Raw genomic sequence first — 19,495 nt, 5'->3', positions numbered from 1 at the left:
ACAAACAAACAACAACAACAAAAAGATTAAAAAACAACAACAATTTCACACATACCACCAAAACAGAAAAATAAAACACGAAGGGGTCCCAGATTACTCTCCAGACAGGAACCAGTGGTTCTAGGCTCAACAGTTCAAGCCCAGAATTCATCTGTTACAAAGGCATCATGAACATGCCTTACTTCCAAACACAAAAATTTTTGTAACAATAAAACCAAAAACTAGTCCTGATCACTTTTCTAACATACTCAAATTTAACTAGTATTTAAACTGAGTCGGGAGAAGAAAGAAATCCATACTTACGGGCCAAGGGTGTGTGCAGAGCATTTGTCCTTGCCCTCATGCAAGGCTGAGACATTCAGCTGCTAAAGAAATAACTAGTCCTTTGTAGTCAGGCAGTTTATTATTTCCATAGACAGCAATAGCAAGATCCGCAAAGGTGCCAGCTCCCTGTGTCCTCTGCCCCACAAGACAGCACTAAAGCAAAAGGGGTCAGATAACAAGGCAACACGGGTGATAAGGAGCTCTGGTTCTGAGGAACCAGTTTTATTTATTTATTTATTAACATTTATTTATTTATTTGGCCGCGCTGGGTCTTAGTTGCAGCACGCGGGATCTTCGTTGCAGCATGTGGGATCTTTTGAGTTGTGACAAGCAAACTCTTAGTTGTGGCATGTGGGATCTAGTTCCCTGACCAGGGATCAAACCCGGGCCCCCTGCATTGGGAGCATGGAGTCTTAGCCACTGGACTACCAGGGAAGTCCCAGGAACCAGTTTTATACTAAGCAGTTTGAGTATTTCCTGCTAAGCAATTTTATGGCATGCAGCTGTACCCTAAAGTGTGGGGGAGAGAGGAGTTTCAAGGCAGAAGCCCTTATATCTTACCAGAATCTGGGAGGCAGTAAGAAATTGTCTCATAACAGCCTCGAGGAAAGATAAAAAGGAGGGTGAGAAATGGCCTTGTAGCAGCTCCTCCCAAGCCTCCCATTCTCTCATGTTCTGAGAGGATTATGGGGCATTTTACCAAGACTTAGGTCTCCTGAGGTGAAGCCTTGTCCATGTGGCCTATATGGATATTTGCAAGGACAACTGCACAGAGCAGTTTCCCTACAACTTCACCCCCTAACCTTTCACATCACCAGTCAAGAACTCTCTTTAGAAACATAGGCCACCCCATCAGATATCCTAGTTATACAAATCCTTTTAATTTGTCCTAGGGAACAGAGATACAACAATCGATTAAACTTAGAGCAATTGCTATAGTCTGTGAATAGGTAAAAAGAAATCGGATCGGGTTCGAGAAAGTTGATCTTGTTCTACTGTCTGGCGTGGCAGCTGTTAACTCCTGCAGTCAGCAGCTGCTGGGAAGTTTCTGAGAGGTCTTAGATTAAGATTCCCTATCGGCCAATGGTCAAGTTGGAAGTGACAGTCTGCCTTAAAAACTAGCCAGGCCGCCCGCCCGCGCGTCCCTCGGTCCCCCTGCAGCAAGCAGTCCCTTCGACCGTCCGACCCAGAGGCGCCGGCCGAGCCCGAGGTCTGGGCTCTTGCTCCCTGGCGGAGGGATCCGCGGCGGCTGAGGAGGCGGCGCTGAGCCTAGACGGAAGAGGCAGCTACCGCGGTGGCGGCGGCTGCTGCGGCGGCGGTGGCGACGGCGGCAGCGGCGACGGCGGCAGCGCATAAAGGGGCAGCCGCCGGGTGATGCGGTGACCTCTGCGGCAGGCTCAGGAGCCGAGTGGGCCACGGCTCCAAGTCCGTCCCGCCGGAGCCGTGCTCCGGAACTCCCCATCTTCTCCTGCCGACCCGCGATCACCGAGGCAGCCTCGCGCGCCCTCTCCCCTTCCCCGTCCCTCCCCTGCCCCTGTTCCCGCCTCGGGGGGCCGCCTCCACCCGCCTCCCGCGATGGCTCTGAAGAGAATCCACAAGGAATTGCACGACCTGGCTCGGGAGCCCCCCCCAGCACCGTGTTCAGCAGGTCCCGTTGGAGATGATATGTTCCATTGGCAAGCTACAATAACGAGGCCAAATGACAGTCCCTATCAGGGTGGAGTATTTTTCTTGACAGTTCATTTCCCAACAGATTACCTATTCAAACCACCTAAGGTTGCATTTACAACAAGACTTTATCATCCAAATATTAACAGTAATGGCAGCATTTGTCTTGATATTCTACGGTCAAAGTGGTCTCCAGCACTGTTTCAGGAGTACTTTTGTCCATCTGTTCTCTGTTGTGTGATCCCAATCCGGATGATCCTTTAGTGCCTGAGATTGCTCGGATCTACAGAACAGATAGAGAAAAGTACAACAGAATAGCTCGGAGGCTTCCCTGGTGGCGCAGTGGTTGAGAGTCCGCCTGCCGATGCAGGGGACACGGGTTCGTGCCCCGTACATGCCGCGGAGCGGCTGGTCCTGTGAGCCATGGCCGCTGGGCCTGCGCGTCCGGAGCCTGTGCTCCACAACGGGAGAGGCCACAGCAGTGAGGGGCCCGCGTACCGCAAAAAAAAAAAAAGCTCGGGAAGGGACACAGAAGTATGCGATGTAATTAAAGAAATTATTGGATAACCTCTGCAAATAAAGATAGGGGAACTCTGAAAGAAAGTCCTTTTGATTTCCACTTGACTGCTTTCTATGAGCCCAGGCCTCACCTTCCCCTGTGCACGTTTACCTGATACAGCAGTGTTGCGTGTTGTACATACTTGGAACAACAAACTAGAAATACTGTACTTCGGTACCAACATTGTCTCCTAGCAGAGAAGTGTGTGTGTGACAAGCCAGTTCTCCAGGCATAACCTAGGTGTGAGACTAAAAGCTTTCCTTATTGACTTAAATTTGGATAATGGCAGAGTGAGGGGTGATGGGTATGGTGTGTGCTTGGATGGGGAAGGAAAGCTCCACTGACCTGTAGGAGATTGTTTTTTAAGTGAAATCCCATTAAACTCAAAACAGTTATGAAAAGCAAGGTGAAGAACATGAAGCTGTTTCTGTATTCATTTTATTCCGAAGGACTTAACGATTTAGGTGAAAGTTATGACCAATCAGATTAAACTCTACCTACATCCTGTATTTTAAGGTCTAAGTTTAACTGGTCAACATTTAAATGGATTGGAGCTATTAGTAAGTAAAGTCTGATGGGCTTTGTTTCCAACTCTTTTACATCTCCCCACCCTTCAACCTTCGTCCTTCAGCCCCTCTTTCTCTCTTCCATATTCTTTGGTTTGTATGTGGTTTCTCAGTTAATACATAGCTAATAGCTCTTATTTTTCTTATGTTTTTAACTGCTTAGGTCTATCTGGATGTAAGGGTGAAAATTCATTCAATGGAAATACTTGTGTATATTTAAAGACCCAATTGCTCCTCTGGAGCTTGTACGTTCAAGAATGATTAATCTGTGTAATAAGCTGATTACTACAGTCATTACATAAACAAACAAACAAACAGACAAACTAGCCAGATGCTCTGCAGATCAGAGCTGAAAGAGATGAATGGCCCCAGTCCCATCCCTCCCCAGCAGTTAAGGTTGTCCTGTGCTAGCTACCACACCCAAGTGCTTGGCATCAGTCCCCACAGCAATCATGTCACCCTTTCGCCAGTTGTCGCCATGTCTTATTCACACCATATGCCCAGACTTGTTCCTAGGTGGCTCAGTAGCTTCTTCCTTATACCACCTAGAACATCTACAGTCCTCTGATATGTGGGCAACACCAGAAGCACTTTAGAGTTGTCATCTCACATCCATGATCATTATCATCATTATCCATAACCGCCCAAATCTAGCAAGCTTAGCTGGGCAGCAAAAGGACATGGAGTTAGAATCTCCCACCTCCTGGCTCTTCTTTGATACACACAAATTCCAGTATCCCAGTATCCCAGGAGGTAGACTTGGGAGAAAAAGAGTGAATGAGTTAATTACACAGTCCTCGTGCCAAGACCAGCCAGGTCCAGTGCCCCAGACTATGGGAACCCAAATTCCCTTTGCTACTTGACTGCGTAGTTGGCAGTTTGGGTATGTGTGCCAGGCTTCCTTTGCCTCAGGTGCTGGAATCACTGGAGCTTATTTTTAGGCCCGGTTCTGACTTGTAGATGGATTGCTGCCCTGTGCAATAGTATATTCAGGTGGCTATGGTCCTTACCTGGGAAGCTCAGGTCAAATCAGCTTGCTTCCATTGATGTTCCTCCTCCAAGAGTCCTTTTCCATAGGCATTCACACAGGTCACAGAGTGCATGGGTCTTGTGCAATCTTATGCCCCGTTTGGCCCCTCTGAGCTGAGACTTGATCATCCAACTTTCCTGCTGCCAAGTACCAGACTACACTGCTAGCCGTAAGTCAATGAAAATGCCATGAGTCAATGAAAATGCAACAAGGCATATTTCGGGAGGCATTTTTAGAGCAAACATCACAACTTAAACTATGCTCAATGAGCAGAGTTCCCTTTTCCATGCATAGTTTTACAGTTTTCTTTAAAGCTGCACAGCTGTACCATTCCAGTACATTCCTGTATAGAGGGCCCCAAGACCACACCCCAGGTTCAGTGATTCGCTAGGAGGACTGACAAAATTCAGCACATAGTTGTACGCACAGCTAAGATTCATTACAGTGAAAGGATACAAAACAAAGTCGGCAAACGAAAAAGGCATATGGTGCAAAGCCTAGAGAAAACCAGGCACAAGCTTCCAAGAGTCCTCTCCCAGTAGAGTCACACAGGACAGCTTAATTCCCCCATCAACAAGTTGTGCCAACACATGTGAAATATTACCTCCTGGAGAAGCTCATTAGAGACAGTGCCCAAGGCTTTTATTGGGAGCTGGTCATATAGGCACCTTCTGCCTAACACATACCAAAATTCCAGACTCCCAGGAGGAAAGCAGGTATCTAGCATAAACCACACTGGTTGTACAAACAGTTTAAGTACAATGAACCACTCTCATCAGTTCTGTGAATGGTGGGAACCCTCCCCAAAACACATCCTAGACACCAGGCCAACCTGTAAGCAGGACTTTCCACTGATAAGCAGGCTCTTGGCCCTTGGCCAAGGCATCTTTACAGCAAAAGTATTATCAGTAGGACCTCCTGCAGCAGGGTGAGAGCAGCCTTTAGTACTGATCTCAGTTATGCCCTTTCGGGGTCCTTTACTTAGCCAATTAAAACAAGTACCACTAACTATACAGATCTATCTGAAAAAGCCAGTTGATATCATCCTTAAGCTTCTGATTAACTTTTTTTTTTTTTTTAACCTAGCCCAAGGCATCAATTCAGGCACAGCCACAAAGTTGAAGCTGACCTGAAAGCTTTCCAGGGCTGAGGCAGTATGATAGTTGGGGCACACAGACAAGTACAGTCCCAGAGATTGCAAGTGGTAACCATAGAAACAAAGAGTTCACAAATGTTGGGGCATGCCAAGCAGGACATACATTAGTCAGGCAGCACAGGCTATCAGGGCCCCATGTGGCCTTGTACTGTCAGACCTCCCACTCTGGGTTCTCAGTCCAGTCCAAATTATGCAGTTCAGTCCTTGATTTCAGAGGGACTGACTGAGGCAAGTCAGTTCCAAACAGTTTTACTTGTCTATAACATCAGTTCAACAGCTTCACTAGTGTGGACAACATCTATAGGTGTTCTGCAAGCAAGTGCTGGGGTCACCCCCTGCCATCTCAGTGCTGGTAAGGTGTGAGCCTAGGCTCAGCAACCAGTTTAATTCAGAGAACTCGCAGCTTGAAAGGAACAGTTCTGAAAAACAAAGATCATTAATGCCCTTCCCCCCTGCCTCCCCATCCCCAGGTGCTGGGGTTTTACTTTTTCCTGCATCATTACAAAATCAGTTGTGTCCTGTTCAGCAATGATAACAACATTTTTTCAATTATCCCCTACTCTCATCTAGACCATTCACCTGGGAAAGTTGTATGCAAAAGGCATAAAAGCATTTTCACAGAAAAACATTTTTGTATAATTTAACCAGAAAGACCCATCATATTCGAAATGGGTCAGAATGAAATCTTAAATTTTTAAAAGATAATTATATTGGGCTTAATAACCTGCCATGCCTTTTGTCCTAATCATTTATCCAGGGAGCAGCCTACAAAAGATCAGTCCCTTTCCGGGGACAGCTGCATTTAATAATCAAACTGCCTTACTAAGGTGTGTATACCAGGAAAAAGGTGAGGGGCATGGAGTCAGGCTATCAGACCGCCATTGCAAACTGCAACTAATTTAGAAAGCTGAATACAAGTCAACAGCAGTGAGACGACCCTGAAATGGGGTCCAGAGTCTGACTTGTTAGTAGTGGGTGGAGGTGTCACACTCCCTAGCTTTTGCAGGAATCCTATTAGGAATGCATTCAGTCTCTGTATCAGAAATATAGAGCTGATCAGCAGCTCAATCTCACACGGCCCCGTCAGAAATAAGCTCTTTTCTGTGGGCATTTGTGACCCAGATGGTCCAGCCAGCATCCATGATGTTTCCACAATTTAGCCCACAGAGAAGTGTCTTAAATGTGTAACTATTCCAGAACCTAAGTTTTATTTTTTGAGCAGAAATTCGTCAGCTTTTAGTTTGGCACAGCTAGTGCTGAGGCTGAAATAGCCCAGACCAGGTTTCAGCTTAGAGTCAGGTCTAGGCAATTAAGCGTCAGGATTCCAAAAAAGCCAGCAGCTTTTCTTTAGCAGCATATTCAAAGCCCAGATACTACAAGGCCAGAGAGCCATGTTCCAAGTCCAACTGACAAGTGAGGCTTTATGACACCCTTTTTATCTTGTCAGCCTTAGAGTCCAAACAGACCCACCCAAAAATATGCACATCAGGCTGGAAAATCATCAGGCTTTATGGATCAGACATCTGATTTTAGAAAAGCTCATTAGCAACTCAAATCTGCTTTGTAAAACTCCAAAAGTGTATTTCTATCTGGAGAGTGCCTCTCTTTCCATGTTGTTTCATTTTTTTCCAGAAGTTACAATAGGCAAAAAGTATAACAAATATCATCAGTTACAGAGACTGGCTTTGTTTTCAACACTCAAAAAAGAAAAAAAAATTTCAATTCACCCACCAATGGCAAAAAGCAAGTATTTATTTCTGTGTCCCACTAACACTTTTTCTTTGCAGCTTTCCCTGACTGGGATGATCCCTGTAGCATTTATGAAATTATAAGCATATAATATTTTCCATCAATTTTTATCCTACCTCCAGATGCAAAAGCCGCAAAGCACAAAGCTATTTCAACACAGCGCACCCCCCTCAACCTTTAAATGGAAATTTACTCAACCCTCTACCAGTAAATTTAACATTTACAGGATTAACATTAGAGCTACCAAGGAAGCCTTGCAGCTGGAATTGGGGGCAGGAGAGGGAGGATAGGGCTACTGTACCAGTGATGGTAACTAGGCTAAAGAAATGGCCTAGTGTTTTTTTTCCTTTTCCCCCTCTGGTTTGCTCTGCTGCAGCCGTGGGAACTGACCTAACATTTTTTTCCTTCCACTTGGAAAAAAGAGCAATACAAACTTTTAATATTTCTGGGTCATCCAAACTCACCTTTGGGAATTTTGGGGCCCTTCTCCTCCCACATGAAGGAGAGAACAAAATACAAAAAGGCATCACCTTTTCCCCCTCACTTCAGCACATTTTAGCACAGGCTGCACTTTTGCCCCTCGCTTCAGCCAGCACAGCCAGAAACAGCCAGGAGATCCAGCAAGCCAACTCTCCCGGAGTTGGATCTATCATTTTCAAATTCCACAGGTAACTTCTACCTCTCAGAAAATACTGCTGTTTCATCCCATGAATGACTCAATAGCCAGCATCGTTAGTACTAAAGATGTGTTATCCCTCACTCCTTCACCTTTACTTTCCTCAAGCTGCTTTTGCCATATTTCAGTGAGTCAGAGTTGGGCTAGCAAATCCCATTTCTGACACCAACTGAGTTAGGGGTCCTCAAGACCACCCTCCCCCAAGGTCTGATGATTTACTAGGAGGACGGACAATGTTCAGCATATAGTTGTACTCACAGCTAAGATTTATTACTGTGAAATGATACAAAACAAGACAGCAGATAGAAAAGGCACATGGACAAGCACATTAGAGCCCAAGGCTTTATTGGGGGACTGGTCATGTAGGCACCTTCTGCCTAACACATACCAAAATTCCAGACTCCCAGGAGGAAATCAGGTATCCAGCACAATCCACACTGGTTGTACAAACATTTTAGGTACAATGAGCCACTCTTATCAGTTCTGTGGATGGGGGGAACCCTCTCCAAATCACATCTCAGACACCGGCAAAAGGCCAACCTTGTAAGCAGAACTTCCTAAGGATAAGCAGGCTCAGATCTGCTATGTTAACTCTTTCCTACACAACCCCATTGACCTTTAACTTAGCTGGCATATCCATGAGGCATAGGCATCCTTAGGAGCTGTAGTGTACCCAGGCCCCCAAGAAGCCTAAGGTGATAGCATAGATCCTGCATCTGAGATAGCCACATCTTCCTAGTAATTATGTAGCTGTGAGATTCCACTAATGCCCAGTGTGGTAGGTTGAATAACAGCCCCCAGAGATTTCCAGGTTCTAATCCCTGTAACCTATGAGTGTTAATTTATGTGGTAAAAGGGATTTTGCACATGCGATCAAGTTAGGGATCCTGAGATGGGGATTAGCCATTTGGGCCCTAAATGTAATCACAAGTGTCCTTAACAGAAAGAGGCCAGAGGGAGATTTGACTATAGAAGAGGAAGTAGGAGATGTAATGATGGAAGCAAGAGGATGAAATGATGTAAGGAAGGGGTCATGAGCCAAGACCCTCCAGAAACTGGAAAACTCAAGGAAACTGATTCTTCCTTAGAACCTCTAGAAGGAGGGCAGCTGTGCCAACACCTTTATTTCAGTCTACTGAAACGCATTTTGGACTTCTAGCTTTCAGAACTGTAAGATAAGTTTGTGTTGTTTTAAGCTACTAAGTTTGTGGTACTTTGTTACAGCAGCAATAGAAAAGTAATATACCAAGTCTTACTTCTTTCCTGGATATACCATTTCCATTTCATAATGCATGCTTGCTAGGCAATACCCACTTTGTTGACATTTTTATTTTTGACCCATTCCAGAGAATAACATCATGTGCTATTGCTTAGTTAGCTTCTCAGGGTCCACCAGCACTCAACAACAGGCCAATAATTACCCCTCAAATGGAGTATACCAGGCAGTGCTGTTAGAAAAATGCTGTGTCCAAAACCCTAGTGGGCACCACTGCCTAGTGCCACAGATGCAGTCTACTGCAAGCACTGTCAAGCACTGATATTTGAAGCTCAAAAGGCTCATTAGAACTAGCCTGTCGAAATAGGAGGGCAGTCTGTATAGCCTTCTAGATAGTCTCCTTATGTATCTTCTTACTACCACTTCCTTAGTCAGTATAGTTATCTGCTCGTCCCCTCTCCTCCCTTCGCCTGGCATCCTGTCCTGCTCTACTGGTATCACATAACTGGGCTGAAAGATCCAGGTGGGCTCCTAGTTGTATACGCATCCCACTAGCACTGTTTAATTTGTGTCATTTCCCCACTGGGAACATTCCTAATAATCAAGAGAAGTATTATACATACGCAACACATCTGTTCCCACAATACATTCAGAGGTATCAGTTACAACCACTTGGGTGTGTGAACTTCTCACTGAATAAAAGATAATACAGACAAGTTTCAAGGGCCACAATGGTATGGCCTCTTTTGCCATAGATAAGGTCAACTTTTGGCAGGAGTTACACGTCGGACAGGACATGGTTTTTTCTATGACTGCTAGAGGACTTCAGCGTGGTAAATTCACCTTCATTGTCCCCAAACTTGTTTTTTTGGCAAGAAGCCTCTATATTGTCAGTGTTTACTAGTCACACCTGCTGGCAAGCATCTGCTAACATTGCAATAATGCCATCAAGACAGAAACTTTAGATTTGTCAACCAACAGACACTATTTACACAGGAAACACTTTGGACATCAAAAAGCTTTTCTCTAACACTTTATAAGCATTCATAGCACAAAAAAGTAACGTATCATCTAAATTATACATTTTTACAATTAAATTGTAAAAATGGCTCAGAGCCATTAAATTGGCTCAGAGCCTTAATTTTTAATTTGATTTGAACATTGCTTTTAGTCTGATGACAACACCAATGGTGCAGAGTTCTGGAGATACGTTCAAAGCAGCACTCACCTGCAGCTTTTCTTCGGTTCCAGAGTCTCCAAGGCAGTCAGTAGTGTTTTGTCAAATGCAAACTTTAGGTTTTTCTGTGAGAATGCAGAACACTGCATGTATTCGACAGCCTTCAGGTCACAGAACAGCATTTCAGCAGTCTGCGGAGGGAGAGGTTTCTGTGTTCTTGGCAAGCTTCTCGATAATAGAGGGTATCACATTTCTGAGATCAGTTTTGGCTCCAACAAATAAGGAGTCTTCAAACAATGGTGAATTATCTCAGGTACTCACTTTTCTTTCACATTTCCAAATAAGGGCTGAAGACCACTGAAAAAGACTAGAAATATATGTTTGTGGATAGCTGAGGGGTTGTTCTGTCAAATCTTTCTTGTCCTGCAGGATCAAAAAGTCCATAAGTGTATGGCTCTCACCAGTTACTGACTGCATAGTTGTCAGAAACCATGGAACGTATTCAGACATTAACTTACTGTTGTATAGCATACCAAGACACATCTTACCAACAACACCATCACTCACAACACAAATTGTCTGCATTGCTGAAATATTTTTTACTCCACTGGAAATATTCCAAATATAATTCAGTACACGGGCCTCTCACTGTTGTGGCCTCTCCCATTGCGGAGCACAGGTTCCGGATGTGCAGGCTCAGCGGCCATGGCTCACGGGCCCAGCCGCTCTGCGGCATGTGGGATCCTCCCAGACCGGGGCACGAACCCATGTCCCCTGCAACAGCAGGCGGACTCTCAACCACTGCGCCACAAGGGAAGCCCCCACTTTCTGCCAACTTCTGCTTGTCATTCATTCCCATCTCACTGCAACATACCAACTAATATCTGTTTTCCCAAACCTCACTCATAGACTACATCTTGAAAATGACTCCATTCTCCGAGGCGTGGAAGAAAGAAGGCCCAACGGACCTCCCTCTCAAGGCAGACAGTTGTTGGTAGATGCCAGCTGGAAACTCAGCTGGGGCTGCTGGCCAGAAGCCTCAGTTCTCCTCCATATGGGTTTATTTGGGATTCTACACAGCAGCAGCTTAAGTCCAAGGAAGAGCATTCAAAGAGGACAGGCTTTGAGGTAGTCTACCATTGAAGCTAATGCCAAACCTATTCCTTTGATATAAGGATCAGATATGAATTATTTGGTTCAGAAGTGCATGATGCCAGGACAGCTCAAAGAGAAAAATATTGTTTCATAAAATTGTTAAACCTAAATACTAAAGGAAAAGTTATACCTGATTTTGAAACATGTGTTTTAACAACGCAGCCTGAGGAAAGGTGCCAACCAACCTCCACCTTTTAAAGGTGAAGGTGAATGAATTCTTCTGGTCCCAAGATGGGTTGGTAATCAAGACCATGAGGAAAGAACAAACTAAACTGGAGGGTTAAAAGTCTAAAAAATGATGGGGGTCAGTTTAATGTAATTTGTCTTAAGGGCCATAGGGATGACCCATTTTTTACAGGTGGGAGGCCTGCACTACCTTAAGCCTGAGAGATAGCCTACCAGAAAAGAGAAGTGGCAAAAGGCCCGTGGATTTCCACGAATGAGGAAGAGTCCTAAATGACCAGTTGGTGGTGAAGGTCCTCCTGGTGGTGAGATATTTTGGCTGTAGACACTGTAGAAAGTATTGGCCCCAGGAAGGAAAATGAAAAAGCTGGTCACAGGGTCTATAGAATATCCTGGAGGAACTAACTCTAGGGATCGTGGTTTCAGAAAAAGAAGGGCCCAAGAGGTGAGGGACAGGACTGAGTCTGGCACCAAGTGACCTCCACACGCACCAACACTCCGCTGGGCCCCGGCATCCGACCTGCAGAGAACTGCGAGCTTGGGGATCAAAAACCCAGGCAGGAGGGAGGGAGACACAAGAGGGAAGAGATATGGGGATATATGTATATGTATAACGGATTCACTTTGTTATATAGCAGAAACTAACACACCATTGTAAAGCAATTATACTCCAATAAAGATGTTAAAAAAAAAAAAAAAAACTTGCCAAAATGTCACCCCCTGCCTCCAAAAGCAGATTAAAGAAGGGAGTGTCCAGAAATCAGGATGAAGAAAACTACTTAGAGAAGCCCCTTCTCCTATCAGTGGACCACCAGGATTTATCTGGGTAATGAAATGATAATAGGCCTTTTTGTCATCTTCTTTTTATAATTTATCCATTTAAATTTCAGTCAACATTTTAAAAATATCCAATCAGAATGACAGGCGTTTCCAGAAGTATCAGTTTTTTAAATCCTCACCCTTTTACAAATGTGAAAACTGAGGCTCAGTATGGCTACCAAGGAATTCTCCTAAATCATTGAAACTGTAAATCTGGGACCTAAGTCTAAATCAGTTTCTCATTTTATCTTGGCTAACTTCTTAAAGTTCTGTTTAAGGACACGGGGAGGGAGAAGGGTAAGCTGGGAGGAAGTGAGAGAGTAGCATGGACATATATACACTACCAAATGTAAAATAGCTAGTGGCTAAGCAGCTGCATAGCACAGGGAGATCAGCTCTGTGCTTTGTGACCACCTAGAGGGGTGGGATAGGGAGTGTGGGAGGGAGACGCCGGAGGGAGGGGATATGGGGTTATATGCATACATATAGCTGATTCACTTTATTATACAGCAGAAACTAACACAACATGGTAAAGCAATTATACTCCAATAAAGATGTTAAAAAACAAAACAAAACAAAAACCCGGCAGACTTGCAGCGTTCGCAGCTCGCTGAACGTGACAGCAGGCATACTGCAGCATACGCGAACACGAACGAAAACTGCCACGTCCCAGTGGTCTCCGCACCTCTTGACTGCCTGGTTCCAGATCCTTCACCTGAACCAGGCGCCGGGAAGGAAGAAAACTTGGGCTTGTGTGTCCCGACCTCGGAGAGGAAGGTAGCAGGACAAAATGAACCAGTATCGAGTATGCCATTTGAAAGATTTTTCCAGGGTGGGGGGTGGGGGAGTAGATTGACAGCGCACGCGCATAAAGAGCTGGATGCCGATCCTCCAGACTGCCCATGGCCTCACGTGACCCAAGGAATGCGAGCACCATTAAGCCGGGCCCAAGCGAGTCACGTGGGTCAACTGACTGCCTAAGCCACTCCGATTCTTCCAGGTCCGCTCTGCGCAGCACAGAAGCTAAATCCACAGCCCGGAAGCTTCTTGCACCTTTGGAGCGGGACTTGGTCGTCACAGAACGGGGAGACACTCAGACAGGAAAGAGGAACTGATGCCGTTACCCGCGGGATGCCTTTAGGGAGAGACCTCTGGAGTCAACGCCCTCCCTTGGAAATAGGTTTCCGTGCCCGCGCGCGGGGCATATGGAGCGGGGACATAAGAGGCGTGGCCTTGGTGCTGCGCTGGATCCGAGAGCTCGCGTCGTGTGAAGGGACTCCCTTAAGGCTCACGGCCCTACAGACTCTGTCAAGTGGGAAGGTACTGGGCGGGCTTAAAAGCCCTTGCTTAGGCCCCTTAAGCAACGACTGAGTTGTAAGCTTCAGGGAGCACAAGTGCCATGTGTTGGAGGCACCGGTGTGGAGCATCTTCTGTCCCTGCTGGTGTGAGCGTTCAGATGGGAAACCTGAACAGGAACATTCACAGGAATGCTTGGACCGAGCCCATCTTGGGCTGAAATTGAGAAATTTGGAAGTGCAGGTGCACCCTGGTTCCATTCACTGTGTCAAAGGCAGCCTTGTTTTTGTACTTAAACACCCTTCAGGGTGTGCAATTTAGGTCTTCTCTGCTGCCAGAGGCAGGTGGCACAACGTGCAAACGTTCAGCAAAGGTGAATTGGATTTTCTCAACTGCCTGAAAGCATCTCACTGCCAGGCCCAATGGGACTTTCTTCTATAGTGTTCTCAACTAAGAAAGATTAGCCCAGTCCTAATGCTGGTCAGTGGATTTGGGCAGACTCTTAATTGCTGTTTCCTATTTCAAGCTATATTATACTTTGGTGAAAAGACTCAATTTCAATGCTACAAAACTCTGATTTCAGCTTATTTGAAAACCTAGTGGTTCTAGTCCCAGGTGTTTTCTTTGTTTTGAGGGGCAGTGAGGATAAAAGGAACGTGATATTGATGGTTATAAGACAAAAATATTGTTTATACACAAAACTTCTGAATTTGCCCTACACTAGCACACAGTTGGGAATATTCCTAACACAGTATACAATATCAGGCTTTAACTCTACTTAGGCAAAGCGACATGACTGATTAGAGGAGCAGTAATATACATAATGATGCTGACATGGATAAACTGTCTATAATTACTGTCTAGATGACTCATCTCCCATGATCCCTCAAAGCCATTTCACTAGATTTTTCCCTCCATCAATCCATAGATCACTTTCTTCTCCCTGACATGCTTTCTTGACTTCCAGGACACCCATTCTCTTGGTTTTCTCCTACTTCACTTCCTGCTCTTTCTCAGTTTTTTGCTGATTCTCTTTAATATTGCACCTGTTCAGGTGTTCCATTGATGGACTGCTGATGTTTGGAAGGTTCATAAAATTAAGACACATAATTCATAAACTTTTTTTATTCTGTAATATTAATTTTTCTTGCCCTTATTTAGCATTACTAATTATGTTATTATAATTAATACTTTAATATTACTTAGGTTCTACTGACAGTAATAATCTAAATCAGGGGTCAGCTAACTACAGCCATGGGCCAAATCTGGTTTACCAACTTTTTGTAAATAAAGTTTCATTTCAATATAGCTATGTCCATTTATTTATGTATTGTTTGTGGCTGGTTTTGAGCTATAACAGCAGAGTTGAGTAGTTGTCCTAGAGACTGACCCACAAAGTTTAAAATACTATTTATTATCTAGAGCTTGGCAGAAAAAGCTTGCCAACCCCTGACCTAAATGACTAAAAATGTAAAATGTAATTGTGTTCTAAGTGTATAGATTTTAATATATTTTCCCCAAGTGTAAATTAAATTACTGTAAACATTTTTTACTTATTTTCACACATTTTTAAGAAGTTACTTTTCTTCTAATGTTTTCCGAATTATCTTCCAAAATTAAAAGGCAAAATGTGTTATAATTAAAGAATATAAAGATTTTAAGTCAAAATTATTTAGAGTTAAACAATCTTAATTTTTGGCAAATGTAATTAAATCTTACTAAATATTGTTATAAAACTAATATGATTTTAGTGTTTGTAGTCCATCCAGTTGCCAATGTTAGTAGTCAGCATCATATTTTGTGTATATTAGGTCTTGACATTCATACAAAGGACTTTAAAGATAATATGAATTGTTTAATATTCTTGTTTCTCAGCCACAGCTGTTGCAGATACTGTGCTAATAACCTAATTCCTGAGTAATTCTGGAACCACTCATTGAAATATAAAGAGAAGCAAGAAATCAATTCTCCACACTGTTAATGTAACTGTGCTATGTAAGAATCCCTTGCATTAATGCTATCTGAAAGGATGTGACAAAGTAATTTGTTACCTTCTCCTACTTAAGTGCTTCTGCTACTCAAAACCTTTCCAGTCTCTGAAGCAATATCCATCTATGACGTTGGCCATGCACAACCGAGGAGGCTTCTTAGCATTTGGACACAATGTCATTTTCTTTTGAGGACACACAGCTAGAGATATGCTGGGGTGTTTATCTCCTGGGGCCTAAAGGGTAGCAGAACATACCACCCCAAAATATGCCACTTTGGCATCAGGATTTTTTTTTGCTGAAGACAATTGAGAAAAAGCAGATATAAGGAAAGCTTTCTGCCCTCCCCCTATTTGCCTAAAAGCAGGACATAAATTCATTAACATGTTCCCCCTCTTCTCTCTACCAGGAAGGACAAAAGTTAATTACTGGAGACAACTCTAGATGCTTTTTCAGCCCAGAGACAGCACCAGAGGAATCTCCATAACACATCTTACCTTCCATTAGTTCCCCCATATATTTGCCTTCCCACAATTTGCTGCCCTAGAAACTCAAAAGTCTTTTCCTTTGCCTTGTCATTTATCTAAAAATTTATTGTTCTTTTTTAAGATGCTACATAGGCCGAGTTCTAACACTCTTTTGAGTTTCTCATCTCCGAGTTGCTCCCATGTGTTTGTGTGATGCATACATTAATAAACTATTTTTTAATAAATTTATTATTTATTTATTTATGGTTGCATTGGGTCTCCGTTGCTGCACACAGGCTTTCTCTAGTTGCGGCCAGCGGGGGCTACTCTTCGTTGTGGAGCGCCGGCTTCTCACTGCGGTGTTTTCTCTTGTTCTGGAGCACGGGCTCTAGGCACGGGCTTCAGTAGTTGTGGCTCACAGGCTCTAGAGCACGGGCTCAGTAGTTGTGGCACACGGGCGTAATTGCTCCGCGGCATGTGGGATATTCCCAGACCAGGGCTCGAACCCGTGTCCCCTGCATTGGCAGGTGGATTCTTAACCACTGCACCACCAGGAAAGCCCAATAATAAACTCTTTGCTTTTCTCTTAGTCTGTCTTGTCAGTCTAAATACAGGGCCCCAGCCAGAGAACCTAAGGTGCCTAGAAGGAAAAGAAAATTTTTTCCTCCCCTATAGGCCTTAGCAGTTTAACATGTTTCTGAAATGTGGTGGCCACTACAGTGCAGGGTCCTCTTGCCCAGGTCAAAGAGTAAATACTGCCTTGTTGGGTACCTATGAAAGCCCTAAGCAGGCCACATCCTTTCAACAGACCATGGAGTACAAATGTAACCATGGTAAAAACATGGCCATTGGAAAAAAATGAAAGCCCATATTAACCTCAGCAACTCCCTTACGCTGCTGTTAAAGTCACCCTGTTCTGACTCACAAGCCTCCACGTTTCCTTCTTCTGGGGATGCCAGGAACTATTTGATGACAGGAATCTTCTACTAAATTGTCTACATATATGACTAATTACTTGATGCATTATCACCAAAAGCCTATAGCCTTTAAGAGGGCATACCATAGAAAGGATGCATTTAGAGTACCCAGCTAATTGCCAAAAGAAGGTATGTGCTCCAAAGGAAGACATATCTTCACATTAAATGGACCCAAGACTTCTCCACATATATTTTAATGAATTTAACTCCTTGCTAACTTTTCAGTAATTGGAAATATAATAGTGTAATTCCACACTATTCAAAGGAAGCCTAAATTAAAGGCCAGGGATCGCAGAACTTGAAATAAAGAATCTCAGTCTAGCTGGAGGCACTTAATAAATACTAAATTTAAACGTGTGTAACTGAAAGCACCTTGTTTTAACATGTAAAGTACATAATATAATTTTCCCCTCTAAAAAAGGGTGTGGAATGCTACAAATGTATTATAGCTTGTTAAATTAAAAATAAATGTGTGGGGACTTCCCTGGTGGCACAGTGGTTAGGAATCCGCCTGCCAATGTAGGGGACATGGGTTCGAGCCCTGGTCCAGGAGAATCCCACAGGCCGCGGAGCAACTAGGCCCGTGCACAACTACTGAGCCTGTGCTCTAGAGCCTGCGAGCCACAACTACTGAGCCTATGTGCTACAACTACTGAAGCCCATGCACCTAGAGCCCATGCTCCACAACAAGAGAAGCCACTGCAATGAGAAGCCCGCGCACCGCAAAGAAGAGTAGCCCCTGCTCGCCGCAACTAGAGAAAGCCCGCGCGCAGCAACAAAGACCCAACGCAGCTATAAATAAATAAATTCATTAATTAAAAAAAAAAAATATCTTGCCTGCCTTGAAGGTGGTAGAGCACTAGGCAGAAGAAGCCAGGTTCCTTGAATAAATTCATGGAGTAAGACCCCACCGATCCGTGTTAGACTATAATGTGAACAATAAATAAAACTTTATTGTGCTGAGCCCCCTAAAATTTAGGGTTATTTGCAACACTAGTTTGCATGAATATCACACAATTAATTACAAACTTTATAGAATTGTTGTCAGGAGTAAAGAAAAATAATCTTGCCTAAGAACAAAATCTCCTGATCTAGACAGATGGGTGTCAAATCAATGAGTCCTCTTTTCTCTGATAAATGTTTCATTAATGAATCATATTGGTGCTCTAAAGTATTTATTCCAAGCTAGGGAATTTTGTGTTAAAATACTTGTCAAACTTGGAAAGGTGATTAAATACATTACCAAGGAAATTTTTTTGTAAAGTATTTTAAAAATATAATTATTTATTTGCCTGTGCCGGGTCTTTATTTTTTATTTTTTTGCGGTACGCAGGCCTCTCACTGTTGTGGCCTCTCCCGTTGCAGAGCACAGGCTCCGGAAGCGCGGGCTCAAGCGGCCTATCTGCTTATGGGCCTATCTGCTCCACGGCATGTGGGATCTTCCCGAACCGGGGCACGAACCCGTGTCTCCTGCATCGGCAGGCAGACTCTCAACCACTGCACCACCAGGGAAGCCCTGTGCCGGGTCTTAATTGTGGCATGTGGAATCTTTAATTGCAGCATGCGAACTCTTAATTGCAGCATGTGGAATCTAGTTCCCTGACCAAGGATCAAACCCAGGGCCCCTGCATTGGGAGCTTGGAGTCTTAGCCACCAGGGAAGTCCCTGAACCAAGAAAATTTAACATTTTGCTTTAATTTAAAAAATTAATTGTGTGTGTTTCTCTGTTGTGATGAATACTGTTTATACACAAAATTGGGAGTTGAGGGCATAGCTTATTTGATTGATTCCATGCAAGAATTTGGATTCCTGATATAATATGGAATTGCTAAAAGTTTAAATAAATGTAGTGTAAAACATGAAGTTTCAGTTGAAACGTAGTAAAGTTAGAGTGTAACTAAAATACCTCATATATTTTAGGAATTTGCTCTAGTAAAACTCAAGAATAAAACTACCCTAGTGGGTTTTTTTTTAAGAGTTAAAAAAATTAATTTTTGGCTGCATTGGGTCTTTGCTGCATGCGGGCTTTCTCTAGTTGCGGCGAGCGGGGTCTACTCTCCATTGTGGTGCATGGGCTTCTCATTGCGGTGGCTTCTCTTGTGGAGCACGGGCTCTAGGCACGCGGGCTTCAGTAGCTGTGGCACTCAAGCTCTAGAGCACAGGCTCAGTAGTTGTGGCACACAGGCTTAGTTGCTCTGTGGCATGTGGGATCTTCCCAGACCAGGGCTCGAACCCGTGTCCCCTGCATTGGCAGGTGGATTCTTTTTTTTTTTTTTAACATCTTTATTGGAGTATAATTGCTTTACAATGTTGTGTTAGTTTCTGCTGTATAACAAAGTGAATCAGCTATATGTGTACATATATCCTTATATCCCCTCCCTCTGGCATCTCCCTCCCACCCTCCCTATCCCACCCCCTAGGTGGTCACAAAGCACTGAGCTCATCTCCCTGTGCTAGTGGCTGCTTCCCACTAGCTATCTGTTTTACAT

General features: G+C 44.0%; 2 pseudogenes; one reads left to right on the top strand and one right to left on the bottom strand.

The window, feature by feature from the left end:
• Positions 1-1,456: 1,456 nt before the first annotated feature.
• On the top strand, positions 1,457-2,342 carry LOC137228355 (ubiquitin-conjugating enzyme E2 D2 pseudogene; annotated as a pseudogene).
• Positions 2,309-12,676, bottom strand: LOC137227832 (cell division control protein 42 homolog; annotated as a pseudogene).
• Between the last annotated feature and the right edge of the window lie 6,819 nt (positions 12,677-19,495).

Source organism: Pseudorca crassidens, chromosome 7, assembly GCF_039906515.1.
Source record: "Pseudorca crassidens isolate mPseCra1 chromosome 7, mPseCra1.hap1, whole genome shotgun sequence".
Taxonomy (NCBI): Eukaryota; Metazoa; Chordata; class Mammalia; order Artiodactyla; family Delphinidae; genus Pseudorca; species Pseudorca crassidens.
This window is presented reverse-complemented; position numbering and strand designations above follow the sequence as displayed.